Source organism: Leucoraja erinacea, chromosome 2, assembly GCF_028641065.1.
Source record: "Leucoraja erinacea ecotype New England chromosome 2, Leri_hhj_1, whole genome shotgun sequence".
NCBI classification, from domain to species: Eukaryota; Metazoa; Chordata; class Chondrichthyes; order Rajiformes; family Rajidae; genus Leucoraja; species Leucoraja erinaceus.
Genome location: NC_073378.1, coordinates 97,669,723 through 97,686,022, shown reverse-complemented (window position 1 = coordinate 97,686,022; position 16,300 = coordinate 97,669,723). Strand labels below are relative to the sequence as shown.

The 16,300-nt window shown below is 46.0% G+C and overlaps 1 protein-coding gene across 3 annotated transcripts in view; it reads right to left on the bottom strand.

The window, feature by feature from the left end:
- The window catches only part of crppa (CDP-L-ribitol pyrophosphorylase A), a 230,206-nt gene that overhangs the window by 36,544 nt on the left and 177,362 nt on the right, over positions 1 to 16,300 (bottom strand). The gene's annotated exons all lie outside the window — the stretch shown is intronic.

Sequence of the window (16,300 nt, the reverse complement as noted above, 5' to 3'; positions counted from 1 at the left end):
TTTCTTCCTCTACGGTTCATATTCAGTTTGGACAAACACAAAAAAAGTTTTATCATTTAGACGAACACAACTGACTTTCACATAGGATGTGTAAGAAGGAACTGCAGATGCTGGTTCAAACCAAAGGTAGACACAAAAAGCTGGAGTAACTCAGCGGGACAGGCAGCATCTCTGGAGAGAAGGAATGGGTGACGTTTCGTTTCATGTCAATTTCATGTCATGACAATCACAATCACAATAATACTTTATTAGCCAAGTATGTTTTACAACATACGAGGAATTTCATTTGCCAAGTCAGTCATCAATAAAAAGCAACGGAACACACAAAACACATTTTATCATTAAACATCCATCACAGTGACTCCTCCACATTCCTCACTGTGATGGAAGGCGAAAAAAAGTTCAATCTCTTCTCTTTGCTCTCCCGCGGTTGGGGGCCTCGAGCCCTCCATTGACGGGATGACCTTGACTCCCATAGCCAGCTACGGGCCCTCTGCATCGAGGTGATCAGCTCCTGCATCGGGGGTATATCAGCTCTCCCGCACTGGACGATCGAACCCCGCGTCGGGGCTGGTTGTGAGATTGGAGCTCCGTGACATTGGAGCTCCCGACATCCACGGCCTCACCTGAGACTGCGAGCTCCCGATGTAAAGGACGAAAAAACAGACTGTTGGCGGGGCTGCCAATCATGGTGGTGGTCTTGTAAACCATTGTGTTCACACAGAACAATACAGCACAGGAACGAGCCACAATATTTGTGCCAAACATGATGCCAAGTTAAACTAATCTCATCTGCCTGTGCATGATCCATGTCCCTGCATTCCCTGCACTTTCATGAGCCTATGCAAACGCCTTTAAAACACCATTATCATATCTGCCTCCACCACCAACTTAGTGCGTTTTAGGCCCCCACCACTCGCTGTGTAAAAAAAAACTTGCCCTGCACATCTCCATTAATCTTTCCCCCTCTCACTTCATAGCCGTGCCCTCTAGTGTTGAAGATTTCCACCCGATTAAATAGGTCCTGAATGTCTATGCCTCTCTTAATTAACTATACATTTATGGATTATATAATTTCACCAAACATTTGCTGAGGATTAGGAAGAGGTGAATCCTTATGATTTGAGTTTGGTGAGCAAGCTACCCCAACCATCCAAAAAATAATAAAGAAGCAGGCTTGAGAAATAGGAGCTGCTCATCACACACGGTGCTGGAACCATTCGCAGGATTCTTTGCACATCTCGCCCCTAGTTTTAATTTTTTGTTGCAAGAATTAAAATGCCCTTAAAAGTCTGTGCAGAACTGACTAACTCAAATTTAAGATCAGTCTATTCAGCAAACTGCAGAGCTGAGGGTACACAGAAGACTTAAAGATAAACGGAGATCATAAGTGTGCAATGTGGAAGCATGGTCTATAATACTAGACTAAGTGGGACCCGTTGGGTCCCATGTTCACATGGGAGGGCTGGTCCCCCGACGCAATATACCACCTCTCCACGAATTCCAATATTGGTGGCCAGTAGGAGGGACTTTCTGGAGCGCTGGTATGGGTGTTGTTGGCTGCAGGGACTATTGGTCTCCAGAGGGCTAGTATGGACATTGTGGGCCAAATGAATTCTTGGGGTGGCAGCTCAGTCCCCTAAGCCTGATGTGCTGGCAGCTCACTCACGGCTGGTGGGCTGGCAGTTGACTCACGGCTATTCCTTGAAATTCCATTTCAAGCAGATGCAAGGCCACTAAATTCAAATCCATTTTCCTACCATTTCAAGCAGGGTGCAAGGCCACCACATTCAAATGCAGTTTCGTACCATTTCAAGCAGGGTGAAACCACCATAAAACCACACAAAACACAACACTCACAGTTCAGTAGACATTCAGTATGTTCAGTTGATTCACAGCTCAGACAGTCATGACCGCTCCCTCCCCCATCATGCAGCCATACCCACACTTCCGGGTTTTATAATCCCTCCCCCTCCCACCGGAAAAGGTGTAGCCTTCATGGCGTGATTGACAGGAGAGAGATTCTCAACATTTTTTTAACACTAGTAACACTTTTATTTTTAATTGACGGGAAGAATCCTCTGCACCTGATGAGCGGAGGGGAACTGAGTAAGATGGCCAAAAATCACAGCCGTAAGTCGTAGCGTTTTATCTAAAATCAATATAGTGCAAACAGGAAGTTGGCAAGTTTAGACAAACAACCACTTGCAGTGCCTTTTCACTTCATCCCAAAACCCCCAAACAACCACTTGCAGTGCCTTTTTATTTCAACCCAAACCCCCAAACAACCATTTGGTGCCTTTTTACTTCAACTCAAACCCCCCAAACAACCATTTACAGTGCCTTTTTACTTCAACCCAAACCCCCCAAACAAACATTTGCAGTGCCCTTTTACTTCAAACCAACCATATTTTCATTTTCAAACCACATTAAGGGCACTCACAGTTGAGTAGACATGTGTTCAGTGTTATTCAGAGCGCAGAGAGACGTGACCCTCTCGCTTCCTCCATCTTGCAGAGACTGAGTGAGGCACACCACTTCTGGGTTTTAGAGTCCCTCCCCCCTCCCACCAGCAGGGGCAGCAGAGAAAATGGCAAAATGTTTTAAAACATTAATATCTCTCTGAATTTACATCGATGGGAAAAATCCTCTACTCCAGTCCGGCAGAAGGGGGCTCTGAGCGAGGTGGCCAAAAATGACAGCCATAAGTGGCGGCGTTCTCTCGGAAATCACATCGCAGTGAGTCAAAAGCGGTCACGGTCTTACTTTTAGTAATATAGATATTCGTTCCATATATCCGGTACAATGTAAATGAGAATTAAATTTAGCATGGGAGTGAAGGAGGTGTGAGTGCATAGTGTGAGTGTGTGTGTGAGTGGGTGCATGCGTGCATGCATATTCAAACAATGGGGATGCTTAAACTGTATCCCTGGTTATGTTGTGCATAAAATAATTTAAATATGAACATTGTTTGGATCAATTATGCACTGGTGCCTCCATATAACTTGAGACAACATTGGAAACCAATAGAAATCTTCCAATTAGTTAAGGGCCTGTCTGACTTGGCGATTTTTTCGGTGACTGCCAGCGTCATATCACTGTTGCCAAAAGATTTTGAACATTTCAAAATCCAGCGGCGACAAACATATGTTGCCACACTTGAAAAAACACCGCGCGTCATCTGTCATCACATCATGTCATCGCCGCATCACGCCACGCCACGTCATCCCGCAAATTTTTTGGTGACCTGATACGTCAGTCAATGATGCCGGCAGTCGCCGAAAAAAATCGCCAAGTGGAACAGACCCTTTTGAGGCAGAGCTTGCCAAGAAGAAAAAGCCAAAATCAGATCATTTAGTTTCCTCATTGAGAACAAGAATAAGTGTTTTTCTTGAGGTGTCAGCTGCTTCCTCGCCAGCCTCTGAATATTCTGGCCAGAATGCAAGGTGAACAGCTTGTTAGTGAAATCTTGTTGTTTAAAAAAAAACGGAACATTTTTTTACAGCAACAACCCACTGACCAAAATGTGCCAGGAGATGAAGCTGAAACCATGATCGGAATTGGATTTTGCAGAGCTGAGAATGCTAGTCAGTCGAGTAAAAATAAGCCTTGCAGTATAATCAAACGTCAATTTACACTTAAATGGAGTACTTAAGTTTCCAGTTCACACCAAACACATCCTGGTGAGCCTGAAAAGTTCTGTTGACTTTGAAACTGCTCTAAATTATGGCAATGCCCTTTCAATAACAGTCCTTACCGAAGAGTGGCTCATGTCAAACTAAAAGCCCTTGTTCCACGGTACGAGTTCATTCCAAGAGTTCTCCCGAGTTTGCCCTGATTCGAACTCGGAGATTTACGATAATGGCCACTCGTCGGTACTTGGGGCTCTCTTGAACATTTTTTATCATGTTGAAAAATCTTCACGAGTCTTCCCGTGCTTACCTGCCATTAGCGAGTCTTCCCGAGTACCTGATGTTAGCGCTAAGAGACGTTCCCAAGCTCAGACGTACCCGCTACGTTCATTCTCCGTGCTTACCACGAGTTTCATTTTTTTTAAACTCGGGAGAGTTCTTGGAATGAACTCATACAAGGGCATTTATGCTGTCACAATATCAGATTTTCTGCAGATGCGCATACAGATGGTAAATACTTAATACTTCAGCATTTTTCATCCCATGGGCAGGCCAACATTATTTTTTGGACCACTCAGCTTTTCCAACAAAGAAAATGATTTACATGGAAGATTATTTTTGAATTACATTTAGTTTAACAGTGTTTACATTTTACAAATTACCTGCAGCCTTGAGTTGTGGGAAGAGCTATATATTAAAGCCAGACGGGTCAGTCTATAGTGCTTATTTTCTGTTCAAACAGGAAGGCTTACAATGGATTTTAGAATTATTTCATAGTTCAGAAGTGATAGGACCAGTACTAGGCCATTCAGCCCATCAAGTCTACTCCAACATTCAATCATGACTGATCTATCTCTCCCTCCAAACTCCATTCTCCGGCCTTTTCCCCACTCCCCCTTCCTATGAACCGGTTCGTTGTGTTCACATAGTGCTCCTCATTTCCTAAAACACAGCTAGTTGTTGCGAGGCAGTGTTAGTTGGGTTGATTGAATGCCAGATGAAGTTTGGTGGAATGTGTATGGTGAAAGGGTAGGGGATGGCAGCAAGCAGGTGGAAGGGATGGGGGGGGGGGGAGCTATGCCCTGAACCTATCGTTAAAGATTGCGAATAAGCAATAAGAATTGAATAAAGAGTTGAATATGTTGAAGTATTGGACCTGATCGTGTGCCTCTTGGCTCTGGAAAGAACTACAGCTATTAGTATTAAGTAACATGGACGAAAAGAGTGTGCACCAGCTTCTGACCTGCTTCAATGCCTCAACTCTGCATTCAGCCGCAAAGACCAATTCTGCTGAGCTGAAGGGCTGCAAACACTTCACGTTCAAGCACCGAGATATGTTGCAGCCGTAGCTGGCATATTGCAGTGCCCCCTTCCATTAAAGGTCAGCCAGCATCTTCTGAGACCCACACCACCCTGGTCACATTCTCATTTCACTCCTGCCATTGGGAAGAAGGTATGGGAGGCTGAAAACCGTAACGTCCTGGTTCAGGAGCAGCTTTTTCTCCAACAACCATTAGGCTATTAAACACCATAACCTCCAACTAAGCTCTGAAATACACAGACGTGGGGATATTGTTTTTGTTTTTGTATTATTATTGCCTGTTTTTTATGCACTGAACTTTTTTGTTGTTGTTTATTGTAGTACTATTTTACAGAATGTTTAAATATACTGTACGTGGTGTTACGGCAGGAAAGAATTTAATGTTCCTGTTTAGTGACATGACAATAAACACTTTTGACTCCTGGCTATCAATGCATAAAAAGCATTTTATCAGGATGCATCACAGCTTGGTTTGGGAACAGCTCCATCCAAGACCGCAAGAAATGACAGCGAATTGTGGACCAGACCAGCACACAAACCAACCTCCCTTCTATTGACTCCATTTGTACCTCACGCTTCCTCAACAAGACCAGCAGCATTATCAATGACGAGTTGCACCCTGGCCACTCCGTTTTCTACCCTCTCCCACAAGGCAAAAGGTATGAAAATGCACACCACCAGATTCAGGGACAGTTTCTTCCCAGCTGTTACCAGGCAACTGAATCATCCTACCACAAATGGAGAGCAGTGCTGAACCACTATCTACCTCTTTGGTGACCCTTGGACTTGCCTTGATCAGACTTTGCTTGATTTACCTTGCACTAAAAGACAATAGACAATAGGTGCAGGAGTAGGCCATTCGGCCCTTCGAGCCAGCACCACCATTCAATGTGATCATGGCTGATCATCCACAATCAGTACCCCGTTCCTGCCTTTTCCCCATATCCCCTGAGCTGTCTTTAATAGCTCTATCCAACTCTCTCTTGAAAGCATCCAGAGAATTGGTCTTCACTGCCTTCTGAGGCAGAGAATTCCACAGATTCACAACCCTCTGTGTGAAAAAGTATTTCCTCATCTCAGTTCTAAATTGCTTACCCCTTATTCGTAAACTGTTACCCCTGGTTCTGGACTCCCCCAACATCAGGAACATGTTTCTTGCGTCTACCATGTCCAAACCCCTAATAATTTTATATGTTTCAACCCTCTCATCCTTCTAAATTCCAGAGAATACAAGTACAGCCACTCCATTCTATCAACATATGATAGTCCCGCCATCCCGGGAATTAACCTCGTAAACCTACGCTGCACTCCCTCAGTAGCAAGAATGTCCTTCCTCAAATTTGGAGACCAAAACTCCACACAATACTCCAGGTGTGGTCACACTAGGGCCCTGTACAACTGCAGAAGGACCTCTTTGCCTTTACATTCAATTCCTCATGTTATGAAGGCCAACAGGGATTCAAGAGAGTTTATTGTCATGTGTCTCAGATAGGACAATGAAATTCTTGCTTTGCTTCAGCACAACAGAATATAGTAGGCATGAATAATACAGAACAGATCAGTGTGTCCATATACCATTACATAAATATACTAGACTAAGTGGCCACCTCGCTCAGAGCCCCGTTGGGTCCCATGTTCACACGGGAGGGCTGCTCCCCCAATGCAATATTCCACCTCTCCACCAACTCCAATATTGGTGGCCAGTGGAGGGGGCTTTCTGGAGCGCTGGTATGGGTGTTGTTGACTGCAAGGACCACTGGTCTCCAGAGGGCTATTATGGACATTGTGGGCCAAATGGATTCTTGGGGTGGCAGCTCAGTCCCTCACACCAGATGTGCTGGCAGCTCACTCACGGCTGGTGGGCTGGCAGTTGATTCACGGCTATTCCTTGAAATTCCATTACAAGCAGAGTGCAAGGCCACCAAATTCAAATCCATTTTCCTACCATTTCAGGCAGGGTGCAAGGCCGCCAAATTCAAGTGCGGTTTCTTACCTCTTCGAGCAGGGTGCAAGGCCACCAAATTCAAATGCAGTTTCAGACCATTTCATGCAGGGTGCAACGACACCACATTCAAATGCAGTTTATCTAAAATCAATATAGTGCAAACAGGAAGTTGTCAAGTTTAGACAAACAACCATTTGCAGGCAGTGCCTTTTCACTTCAACCCAAACCCCCCAAACAACCATTTGCAGGCAGTGCCTTTTCACTTCAACCCAAACCCCCCCAAACAACCATTTGCAGGCAGTGCATTTTTACTTCAAACCAACCATATTTTCATTTTCAAATCACATTAAGGGCACTCACAGTTGAGTAGACATGTGTTCAGTGTTATTCAGAGCTCAGAGAGACGTGACCCTCTGGTTTCCTCCATCTTGCAGAGACTGAGTGAGGCACACCACTTCCTGGTTTTATAGTCCCTCCCCCTCCCTCCAGCAGGGGCAGCGGAGAGAATGGCAATTAAAAAAAATATATTAATATATTTCTGATTTTTCATCGATGGGAAAAATCCTCTGGTCCAGGAAGGCGGAGGGGGGCTCTGAGCGAGGTGGCCAAAAATGACGCCCGTAGGTAGCGGCGTTCTCTCGGAAATCACAGCACAGTGAGCCAAAAGGGGTCAAGATCAGACTTTTAGTAATATAGATACACACATGAATAAATAAACAGATAAAGTGCAAATAAACAGATAATGGGCTATTAATGTTCAGAGTTTTGTATGTTAAGTTTAATAGCCTGATGGTTGTGGGGAAGTAGCTATTCCTGAACCTGGACGTTGCAGTCTTCAGACTCCTGTATCTTCTCCCTGTAGGTAGCGGGGAAATGAGTGTGTGGCCAGGATGGTGTGGGTCCTTGATGATGCTGCCAGCCTTTTTGAGGCAGCGACTGCGATAGATCCCCTCGATGGTAGGGAGGTCAGAGCCGATAATGGACTGGGCAGTGTTTACTACTTTTTGTAGTCTTTTCCGCTCCTGGGCACTCAAGTTGCCGAACCAAGCCACAATGCAACCGGTCAGCATGCTCAGTGTGCACCTGTAGAAGTTAGAGAGAGTCCTCCTCGACATAACATTCACTTTCTTCACTGCCTGCTGTACCTGCATGCTTACTTTCAGTGACTGAGAAACAGCGACCCCCAGACCTCGTTGTACTAAAACGTATTCCCTTGTACTGTAAACGTACTGTAATACACTGTAAACTGTATGGGTCGATTGTAATTGTGTATTGTCTTTCTGCTGACTGGATAGCATGCGACAACAGCTTTCATTGTACCTCGGTATATGTGACAATAAACTAATCTGTTTGGAAGGAAGTAAATCTGAGCGGAGAACAACAAGGATTGACACAAAATGCTGAAGTAACTCAACAGGTCAGGCAGCACCTCTGGGGAAAAAGAATAGGTGCGTTTTGGGTCAAGACCCTTCCTCAGACTGAGAGTCATGAGAGAGGGAAACTAGAGGTATGAAAAGTTACAAAGAACAAGGGATGCACTGGCAAACTGACCAGAAAGTTTTTATGCGAACTAATATTAATGTGTTCAGTTAATTTATATGGAGCCATGGAGTCATAGAGGTATATAGGTTTGAAACAGGCCCCTTGGTCCACCTTGTGCATGCCAGTTAAATATATTTTAAATTAATGCATTTTAGCGGATGCAGAAACGACGACTAAGTTTTCTGAACGATTTGTATTGAACACTCGCTCCTTAGTAAACAGGTCTCTGCACAAACACAACAGGTCTCTGCATGTGATCATACATACAGGTCTGATCACAACGGTGGTCAGCAAAACAACTGGCATGAAAGCGAAACTGCACGAAAACAGCAGCCCCTCACGAGTCATGTGACCACGGTTCTGAACGCCGGGTTCGATATCTGCGTGCGTCAGTAGGCGCCGCTACATGGCTCCCCCCAGAATCCACAGTACGGAAACGCACAGGTAACCGGACGGTTCGACCGGAACGCAGTGTCCGAGGTCGCGGGGCGAGCGTAACATTCGGGGCCGGCAGAACAAAACCGGAGGGGCGCGACAAACGCGAACGAGGGATGGGTGTAACAGAGGGGACCGGTGAAACATAACCGGGGGTAACAGGTGCAGAGGGCGGCAAAACGGCCGCCAGACGCCCTCTACGCCGCGGAATGGCCACAGCCACCGGGCTATCCTCGCCGACGTGGGCTGGCTTAAGGCGGCTGATGGAGACGAACTCCTCCCTGCCACCCATGTCCAACGTGAACGTTGATGTACCAGTCTCTAACACCTTGTACGGTCCTTCGTACACCCGGTGTAACGGCGAGCGGTGAGCATCCCTATACAAAGGAAAACATAAACACAATCCCGTAACATAATAGGCACATGCACCGCGGATGACCCATGGCGGGAGGTGGGGACCGGGACCGGGACCAACACGCGTGCCCGCTCGCGAAGGTCAGCTAGCACCGCCGAAGGGAGGACCTCCTGATTATGGGTGGCGGACAGAAAATCCCCAGGTACACGCAAAACTGAGCAATAAACCAGCTCGGCCGAGGAGGAGCCGAGGTCTTCCTTAGGCGTAGTTCTGATGCCTAGGAGAACCCAGGGCAACTGGTCAACCCAATCGGGGCCGGTGAGCCGGGCCTTCAACGCCGACTTAAGGTGGCTGTGAAACCGCTCGACTAACCCATTCGACTACGGATGATACGCGATGGTCTGGTGTAACTTTGCGCCGTACAGCTGCGCCATTTCAGGGAGGACATGAACTGGGCCTCACGATCGGTAGTAATATCTGAAGGGACCCCAAAACTAGCGATCCAATTGGAGACAATAGTGCGGGCACAAGGAGGTATCGGTTAACGGTATTGCCTCCGCCTACCTGGTGAACCTATCCACGATAGTGAGTGCAAACACGGCAAGGGACCCACCAGGTCAACATGGATGTGCAGGAACCTGCCGTCTGGAACAGCGAAATCCTGCATGGGCAGGCACACATTCCTCTGCACCTTGGAAGTCTGACAGGGGATACAAGCGCGGGCCCATGCCGCGACCTGCTTCCGTAACCCATGCCAGACGAACTTGGAAGCAACCAGGGCAGAGGTGGCACGGATGGACGGGTGAGTTAGGCTGTGGATGGTGTCGAAAACCCGACGCCTCCAGGCAATTGGGCCGATCGGACGGGCTTTACCCGTTGAGACATCGCAAATGACTCGCATGCCTGCAGCGCCGCAAGGCACTTCATTCAGCATTGCGGTAATCCTTCATGCAGGTGTCGGCCATTTGAACCGTTGCCAGCTCCTCATAATCCACACCTAGGTTCAGAACAGAAACCTCAGGGACCACCGGACGGGAGAGTGCGTCGGCCATAACGTTCAGCTTCCCCGCCACATGCCGAATGTCAGATGTGAATTCGGATATGTAGGCGAGGTGCCGCTGACGTGACGAATCGGTGGTAGAAATTAACCATTCCGATGAATTCCTGCAGGCCCTCGACGGATAGGGGCCTCGGGAAGCGACGGGTTGCGTTGACCTTCTCAGGCAGCGATTGTGCGCCGTGGCAGGTTATGCTGTGACCTAAAAAGGAGATGGAGCGCAATCCAAACTGGCACTTCGCGGGGTTGATCATCAACCCGTGCTTACGCAGCCGTTCGAAGAGCAGGCGGAGATGTTTAACATGTTCAGCCTGCGAGCTGCTGACCACCAGAATATCATCGAGATAGATGAATATGAAAGGCAAACCCCGTCCGGCCTGATCCATTAACCTTTTGTAACGCTTGAGCGACGTTCTTCAGGCCTAAATCCATTGTTAGCCATTCGAAAAGGCCGAAAGGGTTGATGGTGGCCGTCTTAGGGACGTTGTCGGGATGGACCAGGATCTGATTATACCCGCGAATAAGGTCGACCTTCGAGAAGAAGGTGGCGCCAACCAAATGAGCCGAGAAATCTTGGATGTTCAGGACTGGGTACCGATCTGCTGTGGTTACAAGGTCTCCATCCCCCGGACGCTTTGGGCACCATATACAGAGGGGAAGCCCAAGGGCTATCTGACCGCTGGACAATCCCCATGTCCTCCATAAGCTGGAACTCGTCTCCTGCGATGCGCAATTTATCGAGCGGGAGGCGGCGCTCGCGGGCGTGAACCGGTGGGCCCTCGGTGGGATTGTGATGGACCACGCCATGACGGGGCGCGGCCCCGTCGAACCGGTGCATGAGCAACCCTGGGAATTTGGTGAGAAGGGCTGTGAAAGGTTGCTGGATCTCAGCTACCTCATCGAGTTGCTGTTGGGGCATGAATGGACTACGCGGCTCGGCAGGGCACAGGTCCGACAACGGAACCATTCGCCCACCACGCACATCTACTAACAGGAAGAACGCGCGTAAGAAGTCGGCTTCCAATATCTGCTGGGCGACGTCAGCATCGGTGAACTTCCACCTATATGGGGTGGGAGTCGAAATTTAAGTCCAGGGTCCGCGCACCGTAAGTTCGAATGTCGCTCCCGTTAACGGCCGAGAAGACGGGTCTTACCTTACCGACGCGGGTATCTCGGGTTGTCGGTGGAGGATGCTGGCAATGGCACCGGAGTCGACCAGGAAACTGTGGCCGGAGTGGCGATCACGGACGTAAAGGCGTTCGTTCGGGCCGATCTCGTTCGCCTCTATGGGCGATCGGCCGAGGCATTTCCCTGAAACAAGCAGGGGCTTCGACATCTTCGGGCTTCCACACCGTAACGGAGAAGCAGAAATGACGACTAAGTTTTCAGAACGATTTTTATTGAACACTCGCTCCTTGGTAAACAGGTCTCTGCATACACGTCTGATCACAACGGTGGTCAGCAAAACCGCGCGAAAACAGCAACCCCTCCCGAGATATATGACAGCGTCATCCTAACGCCGGCTTTGATATATGCGTGCGCCAGCAAGCGCCGCTACAGCATTACTTTTTAATATATTGAAATTGCTTAAATTTGTACCACATGCTTTCAATGCCTCTTGTAAACAGGGTCAATATGACAGCCCAGAGGCTGAGCCTCAAGATAAAATGGTGATAAAGTTACAAAACTTGATGGGATATATCATGGGTTTGCACAAAGCACAATCGGGTACATTATTTAACTGAGCTATACGGATGTAGAGCTACGATTTATTAATTTTCTTTCTGTCACGTTAAAATTAAGTTATGCTTTCATAATTATATGTCATATAAAACACTCATTCGTTTAAATCTGGCTCTCTCTCAGGTCTCAATAATTACCTTTCAGAAGACTGGATAAACACATTGAGGCCATGGGTACGTTTATGGTAAACAATTCGCTTAACAAAGGACTCTCATTGATGCTAAAGGTCAAACTAATTTAACATTCCATGGTGAAAATAAACTCACTAAAGTGTAAGACAGAGATTTCCAGAGAGATCAGAGATGTTCAATCCGAGAGAAACACAAGGTAAATTGGCCGTTTGCAATTATTTGCATTGTGAATGCTTCACAAATTACATGACTTCTTCCCATAATTGTCAAAAGTTGATTCTAAAAATCGGGCTGTATAATCGTCATTATTTTAGGCAACTCAACCAGAGACATTGAATAGACAAAAATGCTGGAGAAACTCAGCGGGTGAGGCAGCATTTTCGCCAGCATTTTTGTCTCCCGATGCTACCTCATCCGTTGAGTTTCTCCAGCATTTTTGTTAACCTTCAATTTTTCCAGCATCTGCAGTTCTTCCTTAATCATAGACGTTGAATACCAATGCCGATAGAAATATAGAAACAAGCTATATTGAGAGCAGGTTACACAAAAAAGCTGGAGAAACTCAGCGGGTGCAGCAGCATCTATGGAGCGAAGGAAATAGGCAACGTTTCGGGCCGAAACCCTTCTTCAGAGAGCACCTCTACAGACATAAGGAAAGTCCATTCAACTTGTACAAAGATGAACAACAGAACGTAATTTCCAGGGGCAATTTTCATCATCAATGGAGTTGCTTTCAAAGATACAAAGGCTAAATTTGATGATTTTCAAAAATTAGTATGGGTGTCAAAATGCATAATTGATCTAATCTCACTGCAATTTAGGGAACATGCTAACTAACTTCATGTTGTCCATTCATTTCATTACATTTAGAATTTTAACAGTCAGCTCGTTGAAAGAGATATGCAAGGCATTTATTACATGGAGACATCATTGGGGCAAAATACCATGATGGCCAGCTTCAGCTTAGGCTAAATGCCATTGCTTAATACAAGCCTGTGCTTGTTAAAGAGGAGGTGCATTCTCATTTGGTGATGGAAACAGCACAGAAAGTGAACCTGAACAGGAGAACATTGAGGAGTGGCGACACATGGGAGAAGGTGATCTCCGAGAGTTTTGATTGCTGCTCTGGCAAAGTTGGTACGGGACAGGGAAAGTAACAGAGGTCCCACATCTGCAGATCCACACACTAAGTGAGGAGACATCTGTGGAGGAAAATGTCAGAGGATCGAGACAGGAGAAGGTCAATGGTCTCACAGGAAAGGTCTAGTTCCATGAATGCACTTTTGTGCCATTTCCCAATGATTGCGTTATTATTAGCTTTAGGCACTTGTCGCTGCCCTACAATCCATCAATGAGGATTTAATAACCATGTTTCATTCCACCCTGACACATTTGGCGAGTCTCATAACCATAACTCCCAGCTGTGGCACAGTGCCAGCTGTGAGTCAAACATGAAGCACATCTCGTAAATACATTGCACAAGACTCAGTAACGTGCATCCCTCTCTATGGCAGGGTAAGGTAGCATACAATCAAAGCTATTATAAAAGGAATTAAAGGCAGGCAGACACATGAAGGAGATAATATTTATAACAGATAGTTTGAATAAGGGTCCCAACCTGAAACGTCATTTATCCATTTTCTCCAGAAATGTTGCCTGTCCCACTGAGTTACTCCAGCATTTTGTGTCTACCTTTGGTAGAAACCAGCATCTACATTCCTTGTTATTATATAGTACTAGACTAAGTGGGGCCCGTTGGGTCCCATGTTCACATGGGAGGGCTGGTCCCCCGACGCAATATTCCACCTCTCCACCAATTCCAATATCCAAACGGCTTTCTGGAGCGCTGGTATGTGTTCTTGGGGTGGCAGCTCAGTCCCTCAAGCCTGAGTCCCTCAGGTCCCTCAAGCTGGCAGCTAACTCACGGCTGGTGAGCTGGCAGTTGACTCATGACTATTCCTTGAAGTTCTATTTCAAGCAGGGTGCAAGACCACTAAATTCAAATCCATGTTCCTACCATTTAAAGCAGGGTGCAAGGCCACCAAATTCAAGTGCAGTTTCTTACCACTATGAGCAGGGTGCAAGGCCACCGAATTCAAGTGCAGTTTCCAACCACTTCAAGCAGGGTGCAAGACCACCGAATTCAAGTGCAGTTTCATACCACTTCAAGCTGGATCCATGGCCACCAAATTCAAGTGCAGTTTCATACCACTTTCAGCAGGGTGCAAGGCCACCAAATTCAGTACAGTTTCATACCACTTCAAGCAGGATGCAAGGCCGCCAAATTCAAGTGCAGTTTCATTCCACTTCAAGCAAGGTCGAAGGCCACAAAATTCAAATGCAGCTTCATACCATTTCATGCAGGGTGAAACCACCATAAAACCACACAAAACACCAAACTCACAGTTCAGTAGACATTCAGTGTGTTCAGTTGATTCACAGCTCAGACAGTCATGACCTCTCCCTCCCCCATCATGCAGACTGAGCCACACCCACACTTCCAGGTTTTATAAACCCTCCCCCTCCCACCAGAAAAGGTGTGGCTTTCAGGGCGTGATTGACATGAGAGAGATTCTCAACATTTTTTAAACACTAATAACACTTTTATTTTTCATTGATGGGAAGAATTCTCTGCACCTGCTCAGCGGAGGGGGGACTGAGTAAGATGGCCAAAAATCACAGCCGTAAGTGGTAGCATTTTATCTTAAATCAATATACGATGCAAACAGGAAGTAAGTGCATTTGCAGTAGTGCCTTTTAACTTCAAGCCAAAGCACCCAAGCCACCATTTGCAGTAAGTAGTGCCGTTCAATTTCAAGCCAAAGTCAATGACTAGCTAAACTGCCGAGTATGTAGGAAGGAATTGCACATGCTGGTTGCACAACACTGAAAATAGACACAAAAAGCTGAAGCAACTCAGCGGGTCAGGCAGCATCACTGGAGAAAAGGAATAGGTGACGTTTTGGGTTGAGACCCTTCTTCTGTTAATGACTGAATTTAATTTCCAGTTGACGTGGTAGGATTTGAACTCCGATCTCAGGACTGTCAGCCCTAGCCTCTGAATTACCAGTCTGACAAGTTAGCCACTGGGCCATCAACACATTTTTTTCAATAGACATGCACTATATCTATAGCGATGTAGCCTATAGACAAAGCATGCCAACATCCAAGCCAACATAATATCAAGTCATGACTGGCCCCACACACATACATTGACAGCAATATTTGGAACATTCATGGTTCCCGAAGAGTAATATGATTCACGTTTCACGCAAATTTGCTTCAATCTATATTATAATTCAATAATAGTTGGAAGAAATAGGCCAAGAAATTCAGTCAAGTAGCACTTCTATTTTTGTTCTCCAAGTAAGTGAAAGTCTGATGATTGTTGAGATTTTATAGCAAGTATAAGGGAAATTAAACTTGGGATCCAAAGAGATCCAGAAACTTAATCTTCTAGTTTTAGATTATTCAATCTGAAGAAACAACTGAAATTCAGCCTGTAGAAGGATGCCAACCCAAAAGGTCACCTGTCCATTTTCTCCATAGATGCTGCCTGACCCGCTGAGTTAGTCCAGCATCTATTGTCTATAAACCAGCATCTGCAGTTCTTTTTATTACCCTCAGTATTTATCCTCTCCAAATATTGAACTTCATTAAAATCACCTTTCATTCATTTAAATTCCAGTGAAGCATAGCAAAACTTCTTCTCATAGCAAAATGTCTTCTTATCCAAGGAATTCATCTAATAAGGTTATGCTTTGTCATCTCCAAGGAGAGTATTTCCTTCCTTTGGTATAGAAACCAAATTTACAAATAGAAATCCAGATGTGGTCTCAGTAAAGCTCTAAAAAGCTGTATCTACATTTTTAATTCTCCATGTTAACGCATTCCATAAGTCTTCCAAACTGCTCACTGTACTTGCACACGGATAGGAAAGGTTTAGAGTGATATGGACTAAATGTGGGCAAATGGGACCAGCTTAGGTGTGGCATCGTTGTCGGCATGGACGAGTTAGACCAAAGAGCCTGTTTCCATACTGTATGACTCTTTACTTTTTTTACATTTCACTGAAAGAGTGTATGAAGATTCCTCTGCAACAACAGGTCTAATAATTCCTCATGGTTTCTAAAATTGTC